The sequence below is a fragment of the Tiliqua scincoides genome, chromosome 10 (assembly GCF_035046505.1).
Source record: "Tiliqua scincoides isolate rTilSci1 chromosome 10, rTilSci1.hap2, whole genome shotgun sequence".
NCBI lineage: Eukaryota > Metazoa > Chordata > Lepidosauria > Squamata > Scincidae > Tiliqua > Tiliqua scincoides.
This window is the reverse complement of record NC_089830.1, coordinates 19,233,224-19,244,395: the sequence shown is the minus strand read 5'-3', so window position 1 is coordinate 19,244,395 and position 11,172 is coordinate 19,233,224. Positions and strand designations below refer to the sequence as shown.

General features: G+C 44.4%; 1 pseudogene; it reads right to left on the bottom strand.

The window, feature by feature from the left end:
* Window positions 1-4,144: 4,144 nt before the first annotated feature.
* On the bottom strand, window positions 4,145-4,264 carry LOC136661963 (5S ribosomal RNA; annotated as a pseudogene).
* Window positions 4,265-11,172: the final 6,908 nt, after the last annotated feature.

Genomic DNA, 11,172 nt, shown 5'->3' with positions numbered 1-11,172 from the left:
CCTCCCAGCTTGGGGGGCGTGTCCCTTAAAGGGGGCGTGGCCCTAGGTGAGTGGAATCCCAGGCTGGAGGAGGCATGCAGGATGCTGATGATGGTGCAAGAGGGAGAAGGGGGGGGCAGCCCCAGGGTGCCAGTGGGGGAGGACAAATGCATCCCCCAAAACTACTCACACCTCAAAGAAAAAGCAACACAAAAAGAGAGGGGATGGTGACACCCTGGAGATCCACAGGGTTATTGTGCCATAAGGAAATTTTTGACAAGTAATCAAGCTCCAATTATCACTTCGCCTGATCTCCAGTCAATCAGAGGGCAGAGCCTTTCTGCAGGCAGGCAGGGCAGAGACATTTTCTAGGACAACTGAGAAATTCCAGCCAAAGTTAACCTTTTAATCTCCTTTCTTCTGCTGCAGCCTGGTTCCCTTTTGCAAATGCTTGCAAAGCAAGTCTGTTTTTTGAAACACCAGGATGGAACCCTCCATCCCAGGCTATAGTTCACTGCACCATTACTTAAGAATAACACCCATGGAAAGAAGTGGGTCTACTGACTAAAAAGAGTTGCAAATATATGCAGCTGCACCTCTCTACTGCGAATTGAATTGCACACTCCCAGTTATGTGTTATGGGTTGTATGTTGTGCGTAGGGATACAGGAAGCTGGACTAGATGGGCCTATGGCCTGATCCAGTGGGGCTGTTCTTATGTTCTTATAAGTCGAGGACAAGTTTTAAGCCAACAATCATGGAACTTACTATGACCCATAGTTTTTAATTCATTAATTTTAATCAATTAATTTTAAATCAATTTTTAATTAATTTTTGCATATTCCATGAGGAAGAGGAAGTGTGGAGAAGAGTGGTGGGCTACAGTGATGCTCTAGCCCACCACTCTCCTCTCTTCCACACTTTCTCTTCTGCTCTATCCCCCTGATCCTTTTCTAATCCAGGGACGGGCATACCACCAGGTGGGCAATAACATTCGGCATGCTGCCTCAAGCACCAGGAGGTCTTGGGAGAGACCAGGCTTGGCCCCATCAGACTGGAACAAAACCAAGATTGCATTTGATCTCTCCAAGCCCAGGCTCTGAAGTAATCAGACATTTTGTCTGATCTTGTGTTCACTCTGAGTACATACAGTTCAGTTGATTCCAGTAGGGCCTTCTCCAAAGTCAGTGTGTAAGCCCCTGTTGCACAACTTCAAAGCCTGGAGTGAACCAGTTTGACCTGTCCTCTTGCTGGCAAACAGCAGCTTCCAGCCAACACCACACAGGTGGAATGACATCCAGCATTATATTGCCATTCCCTTCTCAGGTAATTCTTGAAAAGGCTGTTAATAACACAGCTAAGCACATGATTCCCCCCCTTCTTCTGCCTTGAAATCACTCAAATCTCTGCCCTCTGCTCTCCTCTCCAGCACAAAAGCATTGTACAGATGTAAAAGGAAGCCAGACTTCACTGAAGCCTGAAGAGTCATGGGGTCATACCAGCACAGGCACCCAGCTTTGGGTCAAAGTCCGCCACAGGCTCCCCCTAATCTTGTGGGTGATAGCAGCCTCACCCTTCCCATTGGCTAATAGGAGGCACTTTGGGGGTCGGCCTGGTTAGGTGGGTCCTTGGCCAGTACCTGTCTTGACCAGCTTCTGGTGCCATCCATCTCTCCTTCTCCTTACCTCTTCTGTCACGCAGCCAGGATCCATGGTTCCAGCTCCAGCAAAAAAGATGCAAAAAAGGGCTTTGCGTGAATGGTGTGCGTCCAAAAAAGAAAGGAATGGAAAACTTGCTGAAATCAGCCATGATAACATTTATAGCAGGTACCTGTGGGTGGTCCTCCAGTCAATTTTCCAATTTCCACAATGCGACCCTTTGCTTATTCCTGAATGAGGTAATAAACAACAAAGCAGCAATCCTATCCACACTCACCTGGGAGTAAGCTCCATTGACTATAATGGAGTAGGCATGCATAGGATTGGGCTGTGGGTTACCTTAAAAATTGCCTTTTTTAAGGCAATTCATTCAAACATACATTCAGCACAGAAGTAAGCCACAATGAACACAGTGGCACCTACTTCTGAGTAGGCATGCAGAGGACTGCACTATATGTCCCTTTGTTACCCCAGAAATAACCCTACACATAGTCCAAATTGACTGTGACCCAGCACCTGTCTCCTCTGTTGTCTATACACCTAGAAGTAAGTCTCCATGGGACTTACTTCTGAGTCAACATGCATAAAATAGCTGTGCTGCAAGCCATCCCCCAAAGTTAAAGGAATATCATCACATTCACAGCTACCAAACTTGCTTGAATATCAGGTAGAGATGGAGAAAGATCCTCTAAGACAGGGGTGTCAAACGTAAGGCCTGTGGGCCAGATGCGGCCCCTGGACGCTCTTTATCCAGCCCTCAGGCTCTTCGAGCACCACTATCAGTTACTCTCAACCGCTAAACTGTGCTATCACTGCTAAAATGGCAGCCCATGTGATAATTTGGCTCTCCCGTATCTTGAAAATATAATCAAGGTTTAGGATGTTCTGCTATTTACAGCTAATGAGAGCCCAATCCTATGCAGGTCTACTCAGAAATAAGTCCCATTAGAGTCAATGGGGCTTACTCCCAGGAACGTGTGGATAGGATCAGGCTGTGAGTTCCTAAGTGAGCAAAAAGTGCTCATGTCTGGTCATGATCAGCTTAATGACATCACTTTCTGCTTTATGGCATCACTTCCGGCCCTCAGCAGGCATCATGAATGCTAATTGGCCCTCAGTATGAAATGACTTTGGTGACCCTGCACGAAGATAACCCAAAAATGAATGCGAGTCCACAAAATGGGTGAGAAAACCGATTATTATAGAAAAAAGAAAATCAGTTAAGTGGGAAAAAAATTTTAAGTCCATAAAGCTGCAGCTCTCAAACTTTTAGCACTGGGACCCACTTTTTAGAATACGAATCTGTCAGAACCCACCAGAAGTGATGTCATGACCGGAAGTGACATCATCAAGCAGGAAAATTTTTAACAATCCTAGGCTGCAATCCTACCCACACTTACCCAGGAGTAAGTCAAGTCCCATTTGCTATCATTGTTAAAAGCATATACACAATAAGTAGCCTGTTAAAAGCACAGATGTGTAACATTTCCCAAAATGCAGTCTCATACCATCAAGTCTACTATATTAAAAGTAAAATATTGAAATGAATGGGGACCCACCTGAAATTGGCTTGCAACCCACCTAGTGGGTCCTGACCCACAGTTTGAGAAACACTGCAAGGGATTTGTCAAGGTGTACTATGGTTGCAGAAGGACCAGGGAAGTGTGAACCTTAGAAGCAAAAACTACCAAAGAATGGGACACAAAGGCAAAAGAAAAAAAAAATCAGTTCACCCATTTGCTGTTAAGGCAAAACATGACACACCCAGCATCTTTCCAGGACCAGATTAACAGGAAAAGGATGAAGTTAAGGCACCCAGGAAGGCACCTAGACCCAGGTCATTCATGGGGGGTGGGTCCAGTGCACCCTGGCGCCAGCCTTGCTCAAGGCAAAAATACAAATAAGTCAAAGGAAGAAAACAGAAGAGGCCTCCTCTCTCCCTGTCCTCCTGTTAAAGTGTCCTGGCAACATTTTCTGAAAGCTTACCACATTGCATTACCTGGGGCTACCTTTTGAATCCTTCTCAGAATCTTCCACTGTTTCAAAATGCAGCATAACTGGGTCGGTGGGGAGGAGCACTTGGGAACATGTTGTGGAACTGTGTGAATGAGCCTCAGGTTAAGAGTTTTGCCCTCAAGCAATGCCTGATGAGAGTCAAGGAGGTGACAAATGGACCTTCCTACACTGAGGAATGTAAAAACAATATTGGAAACAAGGTGAGCTGCTTAGTATTGGGTTGAAATGGGTGTATGACAGAATCCTGATTTAGATACATTTATTAATTTATTATTATTATTATTATTATAGTATAATGCAGAGGTTCTCAAGCTTTGCGCACCAGGACTCACTTTTTAGAAAGAGAATCTGTCAAGACCCACCAGAAGTAATGTCATGACCAAAAGTGACATCATCAAGCATTAAAGTTTTTACAGACTTAGGCTATGATCCTACTCATTGACTATCATTGTTAATGGTTGGCAACCTTCAGTCTCGAAAGACTATGGTATAAGCCTACAGCACCCAGTATTCCCAGGAGGTCTCCCATCCAAGTACTAACCAGGCCTGACCCTGCTTAGCTTCCAAGATCAGAGGAGATTGGGCATGTGCAGGGTAACAATTGCTAAAAGCATATAGATCAGCTGTTCTCAAACATTTCAGAGGCCCTAGAGCCTGCTGCCTAGTTTATAAATCCCAAGAGGTATGGCTATAATGGTGATTGGGCAGCAGTGCTCCTCCCTCCCCCTCCCCCCCAGTAGCAGCTTGTTTAACCCTTGATACACATAACCTAATCTGCCCTGTCAGTTTCGCAAACCACCAAAAAGTGGGTCACAATCCACTGGTGGGACCTGGACCCACAGTTTGAGAACCACTGAATGGTGTTGTTATTTTTCCCACAAGGAGACCAGCTCAGACGGGGGTGGGGGGGCAGGGGAGGCAACTAGTGTGTATTCCTGCCAGACAGCAATTCTGCTACTTTATATCAGATCCCCACTGAAAAGCCATGTACCCCACAAAGTGAATAGCAGAGCATAGAATGTTGGAAAGGAAACTTAGAGGTCATCTAGACCAGGATTTTGCAACATTTGCCCCCTCGCTGTACCACTTTGCATGATCCACCTATTGGAAGTACCACTGAAAGTAACTGGCAATGTTGTCATTGCCAGTTACTTCTGGATTGGAAGGCGACAAACCCAGATAAGAGGCTCAGGGTAGACAGAGAGGCTTTTAGAGCATGTGAAAAGCACATCCTGGGGCCCTACCTGCCAATAACTTCCTACTGCTGCTTGTAGTATTGCATTGCTGGTCTCCCTGCCAAATGATGGGGATCTGGAGGTCCTGTGGGTACAACTGCTTGAGAAACACTGATCTATTCTAGACCAATCCCTTGCTCTGTGCTGGAAACTTAATTAATCCAAAGGATAAAAAAAAAAGATATGGTTATATTTTCATGACATCCTCCCTCATTGCCTTCTGATGCGATTACTGGCCCTCTTCCTTGCATTAAGAGCTTGGCTCAGTGCACTGTTTCACAGAGGCAGATTTCCCTGGCTTGAAACTCTGGTCTGTTTTAGACTCTGCCTCCAAACAGCCTTAATTTTGCTAGGTATATTTTGATTAAGCATATGTCTCGAGGTGGGGTAATTCGACTAAGGACTACTGTATGGTTAAGACTTCTGAAATTTTGGTTTGGAATTTTATTTAACCCCACCTCTTCTGATCTAATGCATCAATTATTATCGGATCCAGTCCTGCCTATAGAGATCACTGATCTTCTAAGTAAAATTAAGTCAATAGGGCTGGACACTGCAGAGTTAGGTATGATTGGTTGTGATGCAGCTTACAGAATTGTCAAAGGAAGAATTCTGGATATCGAACAACAAGAGCTGTTTAGTGCCGCCAGAACCACATGTTCTCCACTCCATCTTCATATTCCAGTCAGTTTTGGGAAACTGGCCTCCTTCTTTTACCACCTGGTGTGCCCACAGGCCCGGAGAGCTTTCACACTGGCAAGGTGTAACACTCTTCCATCAGCCTTGTTAACGGCCAGGTTCAGCGGTATCCCCTACTTAGAGAGGAAATGCAAGTGTGGTAGGGATTGCATTGAGACTTTAATGCATACCTTTTTTTACTGCCCGCTACATGATGTGTCACGCAAGAAATATCTAGATCCATTATTAGCTAGGATGCAGGGCTGGGAGGATTCAACCATGCTTCAGTCTCTCCTTTCCACACCTGATTCTGAGACTCTGGATAATGTCGCTTCCTTTTTATCTGGGGTAATAGCCAGGCAGAGCCCTGGGACTCTGGGCAGTGACTGATGTTTATGCTTATGTTGTGTTGTCTTTGTATATTCCTGTTTTGTTCTGTTCTTTCTCTGTATTTTATGCCAGTAAAGGTCTTACTGAACTGAACTGATTAAGCATATGGAGGGGGATGAGTCCTGCTCAGTTTCTCCAGGCCCAGCAACTGCTCAATGGGGAGGACAGTGCTTAAAGAATTCCACAGACACAACCAAAAGTTTGAGGGTATGTTGCAGACTCACAAATGTATTGTTGCATAAGCATTCATGATCCATAAGAACATAAGAGCCCCGCTGGATCAGGCCAAAGGCCCATCTAGTCCAGCTTCCTGTATGCAATGGACATTTCCTCCATCAATCTGTCCAATTCCCTTGGACAGAAGCCATCGCCACATCCTGTGGCAAGGAGTTCCACAGACTAAATACACACTGGGTAAAGAAATATTTTCTTTTGTCTGCCCTAAATCTCTAAACACTCAATTTTAGTGGACTTCCACAGCAAAATTTGTCAGATATAACTGTGGCTCGCTTGTGCTTGTTCAACTGCATTTGGCTCTCTTTGTGTTATTGTCAGTGCTGTGTTACTCTTTTATACAGTACTACATATTTGTTTTTTTTAGTTAACTATAAGCTGCACTGAGTGGCCAATGGCAAGAAAGCAGGGTGTACATGTATACACACACCTGGGTGTTGGGGAAAAAAAAAGACAAAAAGAAACTTCATTTACAACTTGTCCCTCAGAATTAAACCCTTATGCAGCAACAGTGTTGATGTACAACAAAGGAGCACACTGGACAGAGAGGATATCCTCTTTGTGTGATCAACCACAATACGGATAGGGTGTTTCTGTTCTCATGAGAGGATCTGCTAGGCAAACAAAAAGAGAACATCACAAAAGAACAATCTTAATCTTCTAATCCTCACCTGATAGTTAAGAAGTGTTTGGTAGCCAACTCACTACCCTTGCTAAGGTCCCCAAATCAGGGCATTGTAACCATTTGAGTCCCACAAAAGAAATAAGACAATTCATTAGCTTAGCTCAGTGGTTCCCAAAAGTTTTAGCACCAGGGCTCAATTTTCAGAATGACAAATCTGTCAGGACCCATAGGAAGTCCTTCCCCCAAATGAGGAGGCTGGTTAGAAGGAGGTTGAAAGGGAGGGTAAAAAGAGTCCAATCTCTCCAGAGTGCATGGAGGCTGCTTAAAACAACAGTAATAGAGGCCCATCAGAGGTGTATACCGCAAAGAAAGAAGGGTTCCACTAAATCCAGGAGGGTGCCCGCACGGCGAACCAGCCAAGTTAGAGAGGCTGTGAAGGACAAGGAAGCTTCCTTCCATAAATGGAAGTCTTTCCCTAATGAGGAGAATAAAAAGGAACATAAACTGTGGCAAAAGAAATGTAAGAAGGTGATACGGGAGGCCAAGCGAGACTATGAGGAACACATGGCCAGCAACATTAAGGGGAATAATAAAAGCTTCTTCAAATATGTTAGAAGCAGGAAACCCGTCAGAGAAGCGGTTGGCCCTCTGGATGGTGTGGGAGGGAAAGGGGAGATAAAAGGAGACTTAGAGATGGCAGAGAAATTAAATGAGTTCTTTGCATCTGTCTTCACGGCAGAAGACCTCGGGCAGATACCGCTGCCCGAACGGCCCCTCCTGACCGAGGAGTTAACTCAGATAGAGGTTAAAAGAGAAGATGTTTCAGACCTCATTGATAAATTAAAGATCAATAAGTCACCGGGCCCTGATGGCATCCACCCAAGAGTTATTAAGGAATTGAAGAATGAAGTTGCAGATCTCTTGACTAAGGTATGCAACTTGTCCCTCAAAACGGCCACGGTGCCAGAAGATTGGAGGATAGCAAATGTCACGCCTATTTTTAAAAAGGGAAAGAGGGGGGACCCGGGAAACTATAGGCCGGTCAGCCTAACATCCATACCGGGTAAGATGGTGGAATGCCTCATCAAATATAGGATCTCAAAACACATAGATGAACAGGCCTTGCTGAGGGAGAGTTAGCATGGCTTCTGTAAGGGTAAGTCTTGCCTCACCAACCTTATAGAATTCTTTGAAAAGGTCAACAGGCATGTGGATTTGGGAGAACCCATGGACATTATATATCTGGACTTTCAGAAGGCGTTTGACATGGTCCCTCACCAAAGGCTACTGAGAAAACTCCACAGTCAGGGAATTAGAGGACAGGTCCTCTCATGGATTGAGAACTGGTTGGAGGCCAGGAAGCAGAGAGTGGGTGTCAATGGGCAATTTTCACAATGGAGAGAGGTGAAAAGCGGTGTGCCCCAAGGATCTGTCCTGGGACCGGTGCTTTTCAACCTCTTCATAAATGACCTAGAGACAGGGTTGAGCAGTGAAGTGGTTAAGTTTGCAGACGACACCAAATTTTTCCGAGTGGTGAAGACCAGAAGTGATTGTGAGGAGCTCCAGAAGGATCTCTCCAGACTGGCAGAATGGGCAGCAAAATGGCAGATGCACTTCAATGTCAGTAAGTGTAAAGTCATGCACATTGGGGCAAAAAATCAAAACTTTAGATATAGGCTGATGGGTTCTGAGCTGTCTGTGACAGATCAGGAGAGAGATCTTGGGGTGGTAGTGGACAGGTCGATGAAAGTGTCGACCCAATGTGCAGCAGCAGTGAAGAAGGCCAATTCTATGCTTGGGATCATTAGGAAGGGTATTGAGAACAAAACGGCTAGTATTATAATGCCGTTGTACAAATCTATGGTAAGGCCACACCTGGAGTATTGTGTCCAGTTCTGGTCGCCGCATCTCAAAAAAGACATAGTGGAAATGGAAAAGGTGCAAAAGAGAGCGACTAAGATGATTACGGGGCTGGGGCACCTTCCTTATGAGGAAAGGCTACGGCGTTTGGGCCTCTTCAGCCTAGAAAAGAGACGCCTGAGGGGGGACATGATTGAGACATACAAAATTATGCAGGGGATGGACAGAGTGGATAGGGAGATGCTCTTTACACTCTCACATAATACCAGAACCAGGGGACATCCACTAAAATTGAGTATTGGGCGGGTTAGGACAGACAAAAGAAAATATTTCTTTACTCAGCGTGTGGTCGGTCTGTGGAACTCCTTGCCACAGGATGTGGTGCTGGCGTCTAGCCTAGATGCCTTTAAAAGGGGATTGGACAAGTTTCTGGAGGAAAAATCCATTATGGGGTACAAGCCATGATGTGTATGCGCAACCTCCTGATTTTAGAAATGGGTTATGTCAGAATGCCAGATGCAGGGGAGGACACCAGGATGAGGTCTCTTGTTATCTGGTGTGCTCCCTGGGGCATTTGGTGGGCCGCTGTGAGATACAGGAAGCTGGACTAGTTGGGCCTATGGCCTGATCCAGTGGGGCTGTTCTTATGTTCTTATGTTATTAACCTGGAAGTGATGTCATGGCCAGAAGTGACATCAAGCAGGAAATATTTAACCCCCATATGACAAATCTAATTAAATAAAATTAAAAGTTTACAATAAGTTTATAAATTTATTTAAAATAAAAAACCATCCTCCCAAGTAGCTGCTGATCTGTTTAACAAAAAGTCCCCAAACACCCCAGAAGCAGTCCTATCCACACTTACTCAGGAGTAAACACCATTAACTATCATTGTTAAAAGCCTGTTAAAAGTACAGATCTATCACATTTCCCCAAATGCAGTCACATACCATGGTAACATCAAGTTCATCAAAAATAGGATATACCTTGAAATGAATGGGGACTCACCTGAAATTGGCTCAAGTTCTACAGGGTGAGAAATGCTGGGTTAGCTGGTTCTTTTACACTCTCACATAACACCAGAACCAGGGGACAGCCACTACAATTGAGTGTTGGGAGAGTTAGAACAGACAAAAGAAAATATTTCTTTAATCAGCATGTGGTTGGTCTGTGGAACTCCTTGCCACAGGATGTGGTGATGGCACTCTGGCCTGGATGCCTTTAAAAGGGGATTGAACAAGTTTCTGGAGGAAAAATCCATTACGGGTTACAAGCCATGATGTGTACGTATGTGCAACCTCCTGATTTTAGAAATGGGTTATGTCAGAATACCAGATGCAAGGGAGGGCACCAGGATGAGGTCTCTTGTTATCTGGTGTGCTCCCTGGGGCATTTGGTGGGCCACTGAGAGATACAGGAAGCTGGACTAGATGGGCCTATGCCTGATCCAGTGGGGCTGTTCTTATGTTCTTTTAAGGCTGCAATCTGAAGTATACTTAACAAATAACACACACCCCATTGAATTCAGTGGGACTTCTTCTTGGGATGTTAAAGGGACAAGCTTCCAAACCCTACAAGGTCCTTTCCACATGCAGAAATGTTTTTGATTTCTAAATAAGAGGCACCAGAGGTCCAGCTCACCTTGAAAGTAGGTCACCTCTCCTGAAAGCTCTCTGACCTCCAATTGCAAATGTTTGGTTATCCTTTACTCACTTGTGCTTGCTCACTGGTGAAGTGAGTAATGGTATTCTACACATGCTCAAGATCAACCTTTAAAAAATAAATTCCCACATCACATAACTGGCCGTGGCACTATAATAGATTTGTTGACCCAAATTAAACTGGATGTTCTTAAGCAAAAAATAAAAAATAAAAAAATGAGACAAAGTACATCTGGGCAGGGTTGTAGGTTGCCAAGTGACTGAAAACAACACAGGAAATGGCCCATAAAAGGTAACATGACTAGCTATGATTGAGTTACAGGCATGTGACCTCACTCAGGGTCAAAACAGGTGTAAAACATTAATTGGCTCTGTACTTACAGAGTTGCAGGTGAAAGAATAATCACGTGGTTCTCTTGTTACCTGTATTCTTGGATTTGTCTCTTTCTGTGCCCCCTGCCATTTGACTGAACGCATCATGTCTTTACCATTTCACTTTCACCAAAGCAATTGCATTTCTGAGCATCTGTGTATGCAATTTCACAGCCTTTGGGGCTAAATGTTAATTTACTGATTTATTTTACTATGTAAACAACTTTGTGAACTACTCTTGTTGAAAAACAGCATATAAATCTTCTCAACAATAATAATTTAATTCAGTGGTTCTCAAACTTTTTAGCACCAGGACCCACTTTTTAGAATGACAAACTGTCAGGACCCACTAGAAGTTAGGTCATTAGCCTGGAAGCGATGTCATGGCCAGAAGTGACATCATCAGGCAGGAAAATTTTTAACACCCCCTATGACAAAATGAAATCAATCAAAGCTGCAATCCTA